Source organism: Pleurodeles waltl, chromosome 3_1 (genome assembly GCF_031143425.1).
Source record: "Pleurodeles waltl isolate 20211129_DDA chromosome 3_1, aPleWal1.hap1.20221129, whole genome shotgun sequence".
Classification (NCBI taxonomy): Eukaryota; Metazoa; Chordata; class Amphibia; order Caudata; family Salamandridae; genus Pleurodeles; species Pleurodeles waltl.
This window is the reverse complement of record NC_090440.1, coordinates 1,124,842,656-1,124,861,276: the sequence shown is the minus strand read 5'-3', so window position 1 is coordinate 1,124,861,276 and position 18,621 is coordinate 1,124,842,656. Positions and strand designations below refer to the sequence as shown.

The 18,621-nt window shown below is 44.1% G+C and overlaps 1 protein-coding gene across 1 annotated transcript in view; it reads left to right on the top strand.

Annotated features, from left to right (window-relative positions):
• The first annotated feature begins 1,872 nt into the window (after positions 1-1,872).
• LOC138283556 (uncharacterized) overlaps positions 1,873-18,621 on the top strand; it is a 239,449-nt gene continuing 222,700 nt past the window's right edge. Inside the window, exon 1 of the mRNA XM_069221496.1 lies at positions 1,873-1,977. The gene's annotated coding sequence lies outside the window, so the exon portion shown is untranslated. The remainder of the gene's footprint in view (positions 1,978-18,621) is intronic.

The following is an 18,621-nucleotide window of genomic DNA, read 5'->3' as shown; positions in this document are numbered from 1 at the left end:
ATCTTTACATAAAATGAATTTTAACCTTTCGCCCTCTTGTTGGTCTTGTAGTGAACATGTTTCAGATCTTAAACACATGCTCTTTGAGTGCCAATATACTTTTCAATTTTGGGTTAAAGTTTGGAATCAGATTAATATTATTTTTAAAACTCAGATTTCCTTAACTTTTGCACATATATGTTTAGGCAGCTTTGCTATTAACTGGTCACGTTTTCCAAAAAATTCTATTGTAATTTTAGATTTATTGTTGGCTGTTGCTTTTCAACAAATTACGAAAACTTGGAAGGATTCCTCTCAATTATCCTTTCAGGCTTGGTGGTATGGTATATGTTATAACCATCGGTTGGATAGAGCTTATCCCTGGGTATTGAAAGAAACATGTTATGTTTGCCTATTACGAATTACCTAAACTCTTTGGCTTACTCTTCATGTAATCATTTTCCTATAAATGAGGAGGTTTCTAAACCACCATGAATTGTTTTTTTTTTACTTTTTATTGTACTTATCCTACTGTTTATAACTCTTTCTACTGATATATTTAATATATGCATATATATTTTGCGATTTAAAGTATTAATATATTTATGGTGCTTCTCATTATGTGCCTTTTAGGAAATTGAACTGTTACTATTTTCTTTTCTTTCTTGCTATCAAATGTATTTATATCTTTTGAATACTGTATGAATCTTCAACAAACTTTCTCTTTCAAACTTAGAAAAAAGAAAGAACAATGATTTATCACTTTTACATGACTGCAAAATACGAGCTCTGCAGCCCTAGTTAGGCTACCACAAGAAAAATGAATGCATAAATATATTTCTTAATAAAATGCACAGAATATGTAAACTTGTAAATTCAGCATTAATAATATACCATCAGAATAAGTAAAACATTTAATTAGAAACTGTAAAACTTTGTTAATGCATCACATTAAATATAAAAGAGAAGTGTATTTAATTTTATGCGCAAGCTGATTTAAACTCATAAATCACATATTTGACGTAAAAATTATAACTTTGTTTCAATACTAGCAGTTAATCTAGAGTCTAAGATATACTTTCGCATCATTTAAATCTTATTAGTACATTGTTAAATCTGGTAGGCACAATTGTGACCACCACAATTAAAACAAGAGCACTTTCAAACTATGTGTCTGTGCAGCTTTTCTATGTTAGGCTGTTAATCATGAAACAAAATGTGTCACCATTTAGGCTCCAACAAGGGTGAAAGACCAACAAAATAGTTACAGAATATTTTGTTCTTTTTAACCATGTTTTTAATCCTGCCCACCACACTCACTGACCTCATCCCGATAGGACTCAGGATCACAGTTCCATACTTTACTTAAGGCACTTCAACCACTGCCCTCTGGCAACTGTCCAGGTGTGTTCAGACAAAATACATTCATTCATGGTGGAAGGTGCCCAGTGGATGAGTAGGGGGAGGGGCCAATCCATTGGCCCATGCTGCAATTGGTGGAAGTCAGAGGTTAAAGACATCTAACAGCATACATGCCAATTGACCCAATTCAGGCAAAAGACCCGATCTTTTAAGCCACAAATGGCTTAATTTTGTCTGCCTCCTTCCTGAAATTGCCTCTGTTTCAATAGAAGGCAATAGGGGAAATACATTCTCCCGATTATTATTTTTAATTGCCCTAGTTCCTTTACAAAAATGTTGGAATACATGCTTACCAGCCCAATTTCATGTTTGAAGAGGACAGAGAGATTAAAAAAAAAAACGATAATGCTCTCTATAAGAGAAAGCTGTTTCGAGCCCAGACCTAAAAACGCCTTAACACGGTAAGCAGCCGGACTGGTCATGTGATGTACAAGAAGTAAGGCGCGTCATGAAAATGAAACTAAAAGTTCCTTTTCGTTTCTGTGGAGCGACAGGTCAGCTGCAAGCAGCCTGCACCCCAGCATAGAAGAGACGTTTTAAAGCAGCAGAGGTCTCTCTTTTAAAGACTGACATCAGGTAAAAAATATTTTTATTGCACCGCACAATATTTTTTTGTAACGAAGTCAACATACGATAGGAAACCTATGCTTTGTAAAACAGGAAGCTCGTATTCTGTGAAACGCAACTGCCGTGGTTGCCGGTGGTTGTCTTAAAATTCACTTTAAATACCTCGCTGCTGTTCAATATCGGTGAGGATATTACCCAAGAACTCAGAGTAAACGCGAGGTGAGTTTTCAGTTCTATAAATTCAGATTGTAATGGTAACCTCCTTCTTCCAGCAAGAATAAGCTATTTATGATAGCTCAGAGGAGCAGAGTACAGTCCTGTTGGTCAGCGGAGATTTGTACCCTCCAAATGCCTTATATTTGGGTAGTAATTAAAATACTAATCCATTGTAAAAAATGAATGTCAGTAAGATGGTTTAGTGGGACGAACACCAGCCCTGACACCAGAGCGTCACAGGATGAAATTCCTAGTTGGGCCAATTTAGCATTTCATCCTGGTGGTGTTCCTAAATTAAGAAGCAAAGATCACAATCTCACATGTTTGGTTATGCTTTGAAATTGTTATTCACATATTTAGTCATATGCCCCCTGGCAGGTTAGGGGGTCGGAGCACTTAACTCCTTGGGGCTTTGCATAAGATAGTCTGCAAGATACTCAACACGTAGAGAGAACTCTGGCTCTGGTCCTGTTGTGCCTTTTCAATTTACCCAGGCTCAAGAACAGTATATCGTTATTTTTCACACTTACTTATAAACTTGGGTTTTAATAGAAAACAATAATGATAGAAAAATGTCATTTCAGGCCGTTCAGATAACTTTAGCACTTTAAAAGTTATTGAGAAAAAGTAACATCTAAACATGTGTGTCATTAAACAGTTAGTGTGATTTTACGCTTTTCCAAGGGTTGTGAGTGATTGGAGGTTGTTCATTTCTTCTCTATCTCTTATGACTAAAAGAAGGAATTCTTCATTCTTCAAGTTCCCTTCATTTCTTGTGAATACCTGGGGTGATCCATGTTCCCTCTATTTGTTGTGAATAACTGGGGTAATGTTCACATTACTTTCCATTAATATTAATTACTCCCAGTTGAGGTCTTCTGCGTCATAGTCGCTAAATAAAGAGAAATGACCTAAATTCTTGAAAGAGGCTAAGACACGATACTGAGCCAAGGTCAGTTGCAGTAAACTTTTTGTTGATATTGACAGAACCTGTTTTTTTGTCAACTTTTTTTTACCACTGTGTGTATGAATTAACACTCCTCCAAAGCTTGCTGTTTATGACAAGCAATCCATTCACTGGGAGAGGAGAGGTGGGATACTAGGACTGCAATGAAACATACCTTGATTCGGAGTAAAGAAGATTACGGGTAAGTAATCCAAGCATTACCTCTTCATCAGACATCCTCATCACAATCCTAACACCATGAGGATATACTTAGCATTCCTTAATAATAAAAGGTATTTTTGATATCAACGCTACATACTCTTTAATATTTCACTATATGGCAAATTAGGGAAATCATCTGATTGAGTTCAAAACTGCCTCTAGTTGACACCCCTCATTCTTTGGAGTTACATTTAAACCGTAAGAGTGCAGAATTGTGTCTGGGAATTGCACTGTAGCGGCCCTACAAACCTGCGACATTGAAACTCCTTTTACTTCTGCCCAGGATGCTGCTAAGTCCCAGGCTGATCTTACAACAACATTCCAGGAAATATTTGGACTTGGATTTTTGTACACTATGATTATAGCCGGTTAAAGCAGAAGTTCCTTTATTATGAGCACCAAATGTTACTAATAACGAATGACTAGTTTAAAAGGATGCAGTACGACTAAGATTAATCAGTATCACCTTTTTAACATCCATTAAATGTAATCCAAATTCTTCATGATTGGAGGTATTCGGGGAAAAAACACTGACAGAACTACTTCCTGCTCTAATTGAAATTTCAAACACACTTTTGGTTTAAATGACGAAACAGGTCCAAAAATAATCATGTCATGAAGAATTTTCATGTAAGGTTTGGCCATAACTAAAGACCCTATTTTACCTAGTCTTCGGGCCAAGGTGATAGCCAGCAAGACGGCCACTTTGGAAGCGAGGAAAGAAAAAGGAACTGTCTCAAAAGATTCCTATAGAGTCACCTGAAAACCCTTTAAACCTAATGACAGATCCAAAGCTATAATTGGGGAATGAATGATAGGTCAACAACTTAGAAAACTCATGAGTAACCTTCCTGTAAAGGTCTGAGTGTTGGAAAAAGGTGAAACATGGTGCATTATATCCCTGCTTGTGGCCCGCAAGTGTGGATACAGCAAAACCCAGAGAGAACCTATCTCTAAGGAAGATAAGTAATGCTTCCCTTTGTAGATGCAAATTTGTGAAACATGGATGGTAGGTGGCTCCCGAGATAGCCCCCCCATATGTTTTCCAGCCTGGAAATGTTACAAGCTGTTAGTAAAATGTGAACATTTTATGCCTATCTGCCCATAGCAAAGGCCTAGTTCGCCAGGGCCTGACAGCCAATGTCCAGTTGTTTACAAAACTAGGCATGGTTTATTTGATTATCTGTTCTTATTAAATACGCCTGATTTTGAATTAAAGGAGCAAATGCTTCTAAGGTGCTTGACCAACACTACATAGCAACTGAACTCCGCAGAGCAGCAACAAGCCCAGATCACTGGTATCTTTTGTGACTACTTTTGGAATCATCAGAGATAAGGATACTCCCTTTAAGAGGTTGTGCCCTGCCAACCACCAGGTTATGGCTGGCCTGATCTGACCCATTACTAGAATCTTTACTTTTATGTCAATGGGTGCAGGATTATAGTACTTAAGGAGGTGACAAACCAAGGGTTCCAAATGGAAATGGGTCAGTGGCATTAGTGATGTTGTGGCTTCCTTAAACCCATGGATCTGGATCCATTCTATTGCTCTGGCCTAGTCCTTCACAATCAAATTCATCTAGTTTGGATGTATGGCTGCCATCTGATTTAGAGGAAGGAAGACCCTCTCCGTATCTGTCTGGTTTCTTGCTCTGATGAACAGTCAGTCCTGGGACAGAACATGATTTGATTGGCTAAGGTTTGAGTTTATTTTTTTATTTTTTTATTGTTTATTGTATATGCATAGAAAAGAGCACATATAACTATACACTACATTATAGCAGATAAATTTAGGGGGAAATTACAGTCAGCCGACCGGCCGATGGCAGTACCAGTTTGAGACCCCCAACTCGAGTCCACACATTGTGCTCTGACCTAGTAAACATAGAGAAATAAAACATTTTTGGTACTAGACTAGGTCGAACCCAACCACCACATACTCAGTAGGTACATTGATTAGCGGCGCCAACCTCTACCAATTCAGTGCAGTACATTTCAATACATTAACTATCAAACAAACAGAACACTGTGATTATAGCGGGCACTGACAGAACAAAAGATAGTGCAACAAATATCCATACGACATTGAAGGCATCACGCAAACGTGGCCAAGAGGGGAAGCCCTGGGGGGCGGGGGGGAGCAGCTGGACAACAGTCAATATACAAGTCAGGGACGAAGATGAGGAGGAGGACCACTCATGACGATCCCCACATCAAAAGCCAACCCTGGAAACACACCCACCACAAAACCCCAAAACTCACAGATATGCCTCTATAACCCTCAACCTCATTCCTTGATAGGCCTAACTATGGCCAGAGCTCAGCATGTGGAAGTGTCTGTTAAGGGTTATTCCCCCTCGCTCTCTCGCACAGCAGATAACGTGTTAATCATGGCACGCCAGAGCTCCAAGTCGCAGTCAGCATGCTCATCCACTCGAACCTTTCGTAGGCGACATTCCTCTACGGAAGCCCATTCAGCCAAGTCACTCAGCCAAGCAGCATGCAGCAGGGGGTGTGGCTAACCCATCGGATCGCAATGTGCCTCTTCACCAAGCTAAGCCCCAGCTGTGCAAATCTATACACCATTTTACGACCCTTTTTAGGGACAGGGAGCAGGCCCAGCAAACAGTGTTTCATTGTTGCCTGCACAGGCACAGCCATCACCTCCCTCAGTGCCTCCACTAACTGACGCCAAAAGGGTTGGACAGAGCTATAGACCCATGGCATATGATCAAATGAAGCTGACGGCGCCCCACAACGGCCACAGCTGTCAGGTCTTGAGGGGGATATTCTATGCTAGCGTTGAGGTGTCAGGTATGCTCTATGCAAGTAATAGAAGTGCGTCAACTTAAATCGAGCATTGCTAGTCGCGTCCTGCACCAGTGAACAGGCTCTATTCCATTCCCCATCCGTGAGCGCCACTCCCAGGTCAGCTTCCCAGCAGCCCCTGCTCCCCTGTGTACCGGTTAGCCTGTCACCCTTGAGAGCTTTATAAGTTCGGGACAGGAGACCACGGTCACCTCCAGGGTCAAGAAGAGTCACACGGAGGTGGGATTCAGCCGGCTCCTCTGGAAATGACGCCCAAATCCCTTTGGCCGTCTGCGAAATGTTCGCATACTGTAGGAACTGCCCCTGACCCACTCCAAACAGGGACTCCGCTTCTTCCCTTGCAATGAACGTGCCATTGTGGTATAAGTCACCTGCATTATTACAACCCCCTGCGTGCCACTTCGCAAAATCCATCACCTCAGCGGCCTTGACAAAGGGTTGGATCCACCACAGTGGAAGCAGGCGTGCGTACGGGGCCCTGCGTAAAACCCACACAACTGCACTCTCCCAAGCTCTCGATGCCTGTTCCACCAAATAGGGGGCATCCTGCGGAACCCTAGAGCCACCCATTAGTACATGCGGGAGGCGCTCCGCACAGGCAGAGCCAGCTAACAAATCCTTTTTCCAATTGGAAGTGTCCTCACACCACCGGACTGCATACTGTAGTAACCACTCTAGGTAATATAAGCAGAGGTCTGGCAGTCCCAGACCCCCACTAACCAGATCCAATTTCAAGAGTTCCATGCGGACTCTACATCTTTTGCTAGCCCAGGCTAGAGATAATAATAGAGGAAGCTCCTCACAGAGTGAATTCTGCATAACATACAGGCATTGAGGAAGAACGATCCTTTTACTAAGTCTGATTCTACCCATAACCGATAATGGGAGAGAAGTCCAGAATTGAACAGAGGCGTGGAGGCCCTCCAGTACTCTTCCCATGTTTAAAGTAAATTGCAGTTGTGGGGAGTGCGTCACTTGAATGCCTAAATATGAAAAGGACTCTCCCAGGACAGATCGACCTGTGGTAACACTGGCACCGCCATTGTTGACAGACCTGCCATCAGGAATAATACTGTTTAGTGCCTATTGACTTGGAGGCCTGACACCTGCCCAAAAATGTCCATCATACCCAACAAGAGGTGGACCGCTCGCTCCGGGTCTGTGACGTACACCAGGGCATCATCTGCATACAGTGACATTATAAGCATTCTCATCCCCACACGGATGCCCCACCTATCCAGCCCAGACCGTAGTTGTATGGCCAGAGGCTCCATAGCCAAAGCGAACAGCAGTGGCGACAAGGGGCGCCCCTGCCGTGTGCCTCGTTCGATAGTAAAGGACTCTGACACTATCGCCCCCATACACACTCTCACCCGAAGCACTGCATACAAAAGACGCACCCAGGACAGAAAGATGGGGCCTATGCCCATCCTGCGCATCACCTCCCATAAGTATTCCCAGGATAAGGTGTCAAATGCTTTCTCCATATCAAGAGCCACCAGGGCTGAGGTAAATGTGGAGTCATGGGTCCATGTAGTATATGTGTTAAGCAGTGTATATTCATATGAGTCCCCCTCCCTGGTTTAAATCTGCATTGATCTCCCTGTACTAAATGTGTCACAACTCGACTCAAACGAGAGGCCAAAACTTTAGCTAATAATTTAACATCAACATTTAGCATGGATAACGGTCTATAGGAGCCCGGGTCGTCAGCTACCTTCCCAGGTTTCGGTAGCCTGACTATCAATGCTTCCAGCACATTCTCTGGGAGAAGGCCATCACTACGCGCCTCATGAAGTACTTCCAACAGTCGCAGCAGAATCACAGCGGGAGAGGATCGGTAAAAGTAGACTGGTAGCCCGTCAGGACCAGGCACTTTCCCAGAAACCATACCTCCCAACGCCTCCACCAGGTCGTCCAAAAACACCTCCCCCTCCAATTCCTCTGACTGGGCCTCCGTAAGTCGAGGCATCTGGAGACCATCCAAGTACTCCCCTATCCGGGACACACCTACACCACATGGTGTAGCATAAATATTCTGCAGGTGCTCTCGCAGGTGCGAATTCACCCATAGCTGCCCTAAAATCTTTTCTCCAGCAGGACCGCGGAGCATCTGGACAATGGGAATGGGACACTCCCGCCGGAGGAGCCAAGCCAACATACGCCCGAGCAGTCCCCAACCCGAAACAGCCGCTGCCTACAATTCCAGCAGACATAATTATCCAGTCTATCCCAGAGGTCTACAATTCTGCCTCGCACCTCAAGACAATCCAACTATGACGCATCGCCCGTTATCTACTTGGCGCTGTAAGGCTGCCAATACGTCTTCCTGTTGAGTGAGACAGTACTCTATTTTGGAAAACAATCAACCAACCTTTCCTAAAAGATAGTGATGCACCCGAAATAACAGTACATGTTCCTTTATTGGAATGGCTTTCTCATTTTGGATCAATTTTTAACCCAGAGAACCTGACTATTCACCTGCCAAATAATGGGATAATTGAGATCAACCCACCCTTCTTGAAACCAGTCAGTTTAGAGGAAGTGAAATTTGCCATGGGAAGATGCCCGAAAGGGAAGGCGCCAGGCCCTGACAGGGTGGCAGTAGATGCCTATTTGACACGCGTTGATTTATGGTGCCCTATCCTGACCCAAGTCTTTTTGTGTGTGACAAAGGGATATATTTTAACATCATGGAGTGAAAGTATAATTGTCCCTATTTTTAAAAAGGGGCATAGAGGCGACCCCAAATGTTATTGGCCAATCTCACTTTTGTATACCTCTGTCAAACTGCTGGGAAGAGTACTTGTAGAAAGACTAGAAACTTGGGCAACAAATAATCATATACTTACAGAGGCTCAATTGGGATTTAGGCCTGAGGTTGGCACCCTGGAACAATGTATAAATCTTAATTTAATAATAAGCAAGTATACAATAGCAAAGAAGGGTCATGTATTTCTCTGTTTTGCAGATCTTAGTAGTGCCTTTGATTTGGTGAATCATGCTAAGTTGTGGAAAGTTTTAACAGATATGGGTGCGCCCTCTGATATAATAAGCTTCTTGGCACAACTATACAATAATCTAACAGCACGGGTGAGATATGGAAGAAATGGAGAATGTACGCCAGGCTTTAGGATAGGGAGAGGAATACGCCAAGGTTGTGTCTTAGGCCGCTCCTATTCTCTCTTTATATAAATGGTGTAGATGCCCACTTAAAAAACTTAAAAATTGATTGCCCTAAAATAGGAGATTGCTCTATCCCAATCCTTTTATACGCAGATGATGCAGTTTTGTTGTCACGAACCGCAAATGGGTTGCAGCAACTAATGGAGGGCTTCATGGAATTTATGGAGGAAAGAGATATGATGTTGAATATGAGTAAAACAGTGGTTATGACTTGTGGACAGGGAAAGGCCAGGAAGGAAACTTATTTTATTAAGGGCCACAAATGCGAAGAGGTGAATGGATTTACATATCTGGGTATACAATTTTCTAATATGGGACATTGGAAACAACACCTAGAAATTACCAAAATGAAGTATATTAGGACAACTGAGGCAATCTTTAGATTCTCCAATAAAATTGGTAATAAACCCCTAAGGGAAATGCTGCAAATTTACAAAAGCAAATCAATCAGCAGCATCACATATGGTTCTGCCCTTTGGGGTTCGATGCCCGAGATCCATTCATTACAAGTGTTAGAGAATACATTTTTTAACAGACTACTTGCAGTCCCAAATACCACTTCCACATACATGGTACATAAGGAATTGGGCAGTCCCTACGTGGAGGATTCAATATATATAAATGCGTTGTCGGCTTGGCATGGTATTTGGTCAAAAGAAGGGACGCATCTTACCCGAAAGATTATTAAAGATTGCCTTACATTAGAACATCGGGATAGAATCCCATGGTTTATGCACTTAAAAGATCTGTTGAGATGTATAAATCTAACACCAAACTTAGACAACCCAGGCGTAGTTCTCCAATTTAGTAAGAAAGAACTGAAAAATCATTTAATGGCTTGGAGGGCTAGTGAAAGAGGAAACAGAGAATGCATGAAATCAGTGGTAGCTCTTTACATGATCGAAAACAATAAGGTAATACCAAATTATTTACTGACAGTTGTGAATACTCAGCATAGATTTTATTTGACCCGATTACGTTTTAGAATGTTGCATTTTTTGGTAGCCTTCCCAAAAATGAGAATTTGGAGTAAAAGCCTACTGAAGTGCCCCTGTGTGGGACGATTTGCACAATTATATCTTGTAAATTTTATCATGATATTAGGAAACAATTCTTAAAACCACTATTTATTATTAATAAGTTATTTTACTGCAGAGAAGCTTTTAATTATTTATTTAAACTGGATACGAATGAGAAATGTGAAGCAGTGATAAAATTCATTTTACATGCAATTGAACAGAGGAAAAAGCTGTCCTGTTTAGAAAAACTCCGATATGAGAATGAGTAACCGCATAATTTGTCGCAACAAAGATTTTTATCCTTTTTATTAGTAACGTATCTGGAATTTCTTTTACTGTATAACTTTTTTATTTTAAAGAGACTGTTTTTTTTTTTTTCTTTTATGGAGTAAAATCCGAATAAAGATTGTTTTGAATTGAATTGAGCTCCTGGTTGTAGGAAAGTACCATCTTGCCTGGCATGTTACCCCCATTTTTCACTGTATATATGTTGTTTTAGTTGTATGTGTCACTGGGACCCTGGTAACCCAGGGCCCCAGTGCTCATAAGTGTGCCTGAATGTGTTACCTGTGTAGTGACTAACTGTCTCACTGAGGCTCTGCTAACCAGAACCTCAGTGGTTATGCTCTCTCATTTCTTTCCAAATTGTCACTGACAGGCTAGTGACCATTTTTTACCAATTTACATTGGCTTACTGGAACACCCTTATAATTCCCTAGTATATGGTACTGAGGTACCCAGGGTATTGGGGTTCCAGGAGATCCCTATGGGCTGCAGCATTTCTTTTGCCACCCATAGGGAGCTCTGACAATTCTTACACAGGCCTGCCACTGCAGCCTGAGTGAAATAACGTCCACGTTATTTCACAGCCATTTTACACTGCACTTAAGTAACTTATAAGTCACCTATATGTCTAACCTTTACCTGGTAAAGGTTAGGTGCAAAGTTACTTAGTGTGAGGGCACCCTGGCACTAGCCAAGGTGCCCCCACATTGTTCAGAGCCAATTCCCTGAACTTTGTGAGTGCGGGGACACCATTACACGCGTGCACTACATATAGGTCACTACCTATATGTAGCTTCACAATGGTAACTCTGAATATGGCCATGTAACATGTCTATGATCATGGAATTGCCCCCTCTATGCCCTCCTGGCATAGTTGGCACAATCCCATGATCCCAGTGGTCTGTAGCACAGACCCTGGTACTGCCAAACTGCCCTTCCTGGGGTTTCACTGCAGCTGCTGCTGCTGCCAACCCCTCAGACAGGCATCTGCCCTCCTGGGGTCCAGCCAGGCCTGGCCCAGGATGGCAGAACAAAGAACTTCCTCTGAGAGAGGGTGTGACACCCTCTCCCTTTGGAAAATGGTGTGAAGGCAGGGGAGGAGTAGCCTCCCCCAGCCTCTGGAAATGCTTTCTTGGGCACAGATGTGCCCAATTCTGCATAAGCCAGTCTACACCGGTTCAGGGACCCCTTAGCCCCTGCTCTGGCGCGAAACTGGACAAAGGAAAGGGCAGTGACCACTCCCCTGACCTGCACCTCCCCTGGGAGGTGTCCAGAGCCCCTCCAGTGTGCTCCAGACCTCTGCCATCTTGGAAACAGAGGTGCTGCTGGCACACTGGACTGCTCTGAGTGGCCAGTGCCACCAGGTGACGTCAGAGACTCCTGCTGATAGGCTCCTTCAGGTGTTAGTAGCCTATCCTCTCTCCTAAGTAGCCAAACCCTCTTTTCTGGCTATTTAGGGTCTCTGTCTCTGGGGAAACTTCAGATAACGAATGCAAGAGCTCATCCGAGTTCCTCTGCATCTCCCTCTTCACCTTCTGATAAGGAATCAACTGCTGACCGCGCTGGAAGCCTGCAAACCTGCAACATAGTAGCAAAGACGACTACTGCAACTCTGTAACGCTGATCCTGCCGCCTTCTCGACTGTTTTCCTGCTTGTGCATGCTGTGGGGGTAGCCTGCCTCCTCTCTGCACCAGAAGCTCCGAAGAAATCTCCTGTGGGTCGACGGAATCTTCCCCCTGCAACCGCAGGCACCAAAAAGCTGCATTACCGGTCCCTTGGGTCTCCTCTCAGCACGACGAGCGAGGTCCCTCGAATCCAGCGACTCTGTCCAAGTGACCCCCACAGTCCAGTGACTCTTCAGCCCAAGTTTGGTGGAGGTAAGTCCTTGCCTCACCTCGCTGGGCTGCATTGCTGGGAACCGCGACTTTGCAGCTACTCCGGCCCCTGTGCACTTCCGGCGGAAATCCTTTGTGCACAGCCAAGCCTGGGTCCACGGCACTCTAACCTGCATTGCACGACTTTCTAAGTTGGTCTCCGGCGACGTGGGACTCCTTTGTGCAACTTCGGCGAGCACCGTTTCACGCATCCTCGTAGTGCCTGTTTCTGGCACTTCACCGGGTGCTACCTGCTGCAGTGAGGGCTCTTTGTCTTGCTCGACATCCCCTCTCTCTTCAGGTCCAATTTGCGACCTCCTGGTCCCTCCTGGGCCCCAGCAGCGTCCAAAAACGCCAAACGCACGATTTGCGGCTAGCAAGGCTTGTTGGCGTTCTTTCGGCGGGAAAACACTTCTGCACGACTCTCCAAGCCGAGAGGGATCCGTCCACCAAAGGGGAAGTCTCTAGCCCTTTTCGTTCCTGCAGAAACCTCAGCTTCTTCTGTCCAGTCGAAGCTTCTTTGCACCCGCAGCTGGCATTTCCTGGGCATCTGCCCATCTCCGACTTGCTTGTGACTTTTGGACTTGGTCCCCTTGTTCCACCGGCACCCTAGATTGGAAATCCACAGTTGTTGCATTGCTGGTTTGTGTCTTTCCTGCATTATTCCTCTAACACGACTACTTTGTCCTTAGGGGAACTTTAGTGCACTTTGCACTCACTTTTCAGGGTCTTGGGGAGGGTTATTTTTCTAACTCTCACTATTTTCTAATAGTCCCAGCGACCCTCTACCAGGTCACATAGGTTTGGGGTCCATTCGTGGTTCGCATTCCACTTTTGGAGTATATGGTTTGTGTAGCCCCTATCCCTATGTTTCCCCATTGCATCCTATTGTAACTATACATTGTTTGCACTGTTTTCTAAGACTATACTGCATATTTTTGCTATTGTGTATATATATCTTGTGTATATTTCCTATCCTCTCACTGAGGGTACACTCTAAGATACTTTGGCATATTGTCATAAAAATAAAGTACCTTTATTTTTAGTATAACTGTGTATTGTGTTTTCTTATGATATTGTGCATATGACACTAAGTGGTACTGTAGTAGCTTCACACGTCTCCTAGTTCAGCCTAAGCTGCTCTGCTAAGCTACCTTTATCTATCAGCCTAAGCTGCTAGACACCCTATACACTAATAAGGGATAACTGGGCCTGGTGCAAGGTGCAAGTACCCCTTGGTACTCACTACAAGCCAGTCCAGCCTCCTACATTGGTTGTGCAGTGGTGGGATAAGTGCTTGAGACTACTTACCACTCTTGTCATTGTACTTTTCATAAGAGAAAAATATACAAAACAAGGTCAGTGTATATACACATAGCCAAAAAGTTTTGCATTTCCTCTTTTCACTCTTTTCTAAGTGCTGAAAAGTACCTCTAAACTTTCAAAAAGTTCTTAAAAGTTTAAAAAGTTTTTTTCGGTCTTTCCAAAAAGTTCTGAAAACTTTTTTCTCTTTTTCTATCACTTTAACTCTCTCAAAAAAATGTCTGGCACAGGCCAAAGTGTTGATCTGTCCAAACTTGCATATGACAACCTTAGCTGGAAAAGAGCAAGGAGTCTCTGTATAGAGAGAGGTTTGAGTGTAGGGAAGAATCCTTCCTTGGAACTGTTACTTAACATGCTTAGAGAACAGGATAAGGCCATAGGTGCCCCATCTGTTGAAAAAGTACCTAATAGTTCCCAATCTGATTCAGGGACTCCCCCAGGAAAAGATTCAGGAAAGAAACTTCCTAGCCTGCCCATTACTAGACAATCTAGCATAGATGGTAATGATGATGAGCCACACCAAATAAATAGTGTTGTCTCACATCATAGCAAAAGCATTTATTCTCACCATACTGGTAGTAATGTTTCTGTAAACCAAGCTGTTAGGGTGGCTTCTGTAAGGGACAGGTCTCCTTCTGTTCATTCCCATCATAGCTCTGTTTCTAGGAATGTCCCTCCCACCAACCCTGATGACAGAATGTTAGAGAGGGAACTCAATAAGTTGAGGGTGGAACAAACCAGACTGAAGCTTAAAAAGCAACAGCTGGATTTGGATAGAGAGTCTTTTGAATTAGAGAAGGAAAGACAGAAGTTGGGTTTAGATACCCATGGTGGCAGCAGCAGTATTCCCCATAGTCATCCTGCAAAAGAGCATGATTCCAGGAATCTGCACAAGATAGTTCCCCCTTATAAGGAGGGGGATGACATTAACAAGTGGTTTGCTGCACTTGAGAGGGCCTGTGTTGTACAGGATGTCCCTCAAAGGCAGTGGGCTGCTATCCTATGGCTATCATTTAGTGGAAAGGGTAGGGATAGGCTCCTTACTGTGAAAGAAAATGATGCTAATAATTTCCAAGTTCTTAAGAATGCACTCCTGGATGGTTATGGCTTAACCACTGAACAGTACAGGATAAAGTTCAGAGAGACTAAAAAGGATTCTTCACAAGACTGGGTTGATTTTATTGACCATTCAGTGAAGGCCTTGGAGGGGTGGTTACATGGCAGTAAAGTTACTGATTATGACAGCCTGTATAACTTAATCCTGAGAGAGCATATTCTTAATAATTGTGTGTCTGATTTGTTGCACCAGTACTTGGTGGACTCTGATCTGACCTCTCCCCAAGAATTGGGAAAGAAGGCAGACAAATGGGTCAGAACAAGAGTGAACAGAAAAGTTCATACTGGGGGTGACAAAGATGGCAACAAAAAGAAGGATGGTAAGTCTTCTGACAAGGGTGGGGACAAATCTTAAATTGAATCTTCATCAGGCCCACAAAAACACTCTGGTGGGGGTGGTGGGTCCAAATCCTCCTTTAATCAGAACAAGGAAAAGAAACCATGGTGCTATTTATGTAAAATAAAAGGCCATTGGACAACAGATCCCAGTTGTCCAAAGAAAGGCACCACAGCTCCTACCACTACAACCCCTACTGCTACACCTAGTGTCCCTACTAATAGCAGTGGTGGTGGGAGCAAACCTACTAATAGCCAATCCAAGGGAGTAGCTGGGCTCACTTTTGGTAATTTAGTTGGGGTTGGTCTGATTAGGGAGACCACAGAGGCTACTTTAGTCTCTGAAGGGGCTATTGATTTAGCCACTTTGGTTGCTTGCCCCCATAACTTGGAGAAGTACAAGCAACTAACCCTAATAAATGGTGTTGAGGTCCAGGCCTACAGGGACACAGGTGCCAGTGTCACAATGGTGATTGAGAAACTGGTGCACCCTGAACAACACATACTTGGACACCAGTACCAAGTAACCGATGCTCACAACATAACACAAAGCCACCCCATGGCTGTTGTAAATCTCAACTGGGGGGGGTAACTGGTCCAAAGAAAGTTGTGGTAGCTTCAGATTTACCTGTAGACTGTCTGTTAGGGAATGATTTGGAGACATCAGCTTGGTCAGATGTGGAGTTGGAGGCCCATGCAGCAATGCTGGGCATCCCAGGGCATATTTTTGCTTTGACAAGGGCTCAGGCCAAAAAGCAAAAAGGACAGGGAAGCTTGGATCCTGGAACAATGGACCAAGTGCTCCCTAAAGCTAGGGCTAGTAGAAGCAAACCACTTCCTACTATCCCTCCCTCTACAGTGGATTCAACTTCTGAGGAAGAAGAATTCCCTCCCTGTGCAGAACCTACACCAGAGGAGCTGGAAGTAGACACTGCTGAGCTTTTGGGTGAAGGGGGGCCTGCCAGAGAGGAGCTGAGTGTGGCACAGCAAACCTGTCCCACATTAGAGGGTCTCAGACAGCAAGCTGTCAAACAGGCTAATGGGGATGTCAGTGACTCTCACAGAGTTTACTGGGAGGACAACCTCTTGTACACTGAGCATAGGGATCCTAAACCTGGAGCTGCCAGGAGATTAGTGATTCCTCAGGAGTACAGAAAGTTCCTCCTAACACTGGCACATGACATTCCCCTAGCTGGGCACCTGGGTCAAATGAAAACTTGGGACAGATTGGTTCCATTGTTTCATTGGCCTAGGATGTCTGAGGACACAAAGGAATTTTGTAAGTCCTGTGAAACCTGTCAAGCCAGTGGCAAGACAGGTGGCACCCCAAAGGCACCCCTTATCCCACTGCCTGTGGTTGGGGTTCCCTTTGAAAGGGTAGGGGTTGACATAGTTGGCCCCCTTGACCCTCCTACTGCTTCAGGCAATAGGTTTATCTTAGTGGTAGTGGACCATGCCACAAGATATCCTGAAGCTATTCCTTTAAGGACCACTACAGCACCTGCAGTGGGAAAGGCCCTCCTGGGAATATTTTCCAGGGTGGGCTTCCCAAAGGAAGTAGTATCAGACAGAGGAAGCAATTTCATGTCTGCATACTTAAAGGCCATGTGGAAGGAGTGTGGTGTAACGTACAAGTTCACAACACCCTATCATCCACAAACAAATGGACTGGTGGAGAGATTTAATAAAACTCTCAAAGGCATGATTATGGGTCTCCCTGAAAAACTCCGCAGGAGATGGGATATCCTTCTACCATGCCTCCTTTTTGCCTACAGGGAGGTACCCCAGAAAGGAGTGGGCTTCAGCCCCTTTGAACTTCTTTTTGGACACCCTGTTAGGGGTCCACTCACACTTGTAAAGGAGGGTTGGGAACAACCTTTAAAAGCTCCTAAGCAGGATATTGTGGATTATGTACTTGGCCTCAGATCAAGGATGGCTGAGTACATGAAAAAGGCCAGTAAAAACCTTCAGGCCAGCCAAGAGCTCCAGAAGCAATGGCATGATCAGAAGGCTGTTTTGGTTCAGTACCAACCAGGGCAGAAAGTGTGGGTCTTGGAGCCTGTGGCCCCAAGAGCACTCCAAGATAAATGGAGTGGACCCCACACAATTGTTGAAAAGAAGGGTGAAGTCACCTACTTGGTTGACTTAGGCACTGCCAGGAGTCCCCTTAGGGTGCTCCATGTCAACCACCTGAAACCCTACTATGACAGGGCTGATCTCACCCTGCTCATGGCAACTGATGAGGGACAGGAAGAAGACAGTGATCCTCTACCTGATCTCTTCTCTTCCACAGAACAAGATGCTCTTGTGGAAGGTGTAGTTTTGGCAGATTGTCTTACTGCTGAGCAGAAAGACCATTGCATAAATCTCCTAGGACAATTTTCAGAACTCTTCTCTACTGTGCCAGGCACCACTTCTTGGTGTGAGCACACTATAGATACTGGAGACAGTTTACCTGTCAAAAGTAAGATCTATAGGCAGCCTGACCATGTCAGGGACTGCATAAAGCAAGAAGTTCAGAAAATGTTGGAACTAGGAGTGGTTGAGCACTCTGACAGTCCATGGGCCTCTCCTGTGGTACTGGTACCAAAACCCAATTCTAAAGATGGAAAGAAGGAAATGCGGTTCTGTGTAGACTATAGAGGTCTCAACTTGGTAACCAAAACTGATGCTCACCCTATACCCAGGGCAGATGAGCTCATAGATACACTGGCATCTGCCAAGTATCTAAGTACTTTTGATTTGACTGCAGGGTATTGGCAGATCAAATTATCAGAAGATGCTAAATCTAAGACTGCATTTTCTACCATTGGAGGACATTACCAGTTTACTGTAATGCCTTTTGGTTTGAAAAATGCACCTGCCACTTTTCAGAGGTTGGTGAACACAGTCCTGCAAGGGCTGGAAGCTTTCAGTGCAGCATATTTGGACGATATAGCTGTCTTTAGCTCCAGCTGGGATGATCACCTGGTCCACCTATGGAAAGTTTTGGAGGCCCTGTAAAAGGCAGGCCTCACTATCAAGGCTTCAAAGTGCCAGATAGGGCAGGGTAAGGTGGTTTATCTGGGACACCTTGTTGGTGGGGAACAGATTGCACCACTTCAGGGGAAAATCCAAACAATTATTGATTGGGTTCCCCCTACCACTCAGACTCAGGTGAGAGCCTTCCTAGGCCTCACTGGGTATTACAGGAGGTTCATTAAGAACTATGGCTCCATTGCAGCCCCTCTTAATGACCTCACATCCAAGAAAATGCCTAAAAAGGTATTATGGACAGCAAACTGTCAGAAAGCTTTTGAG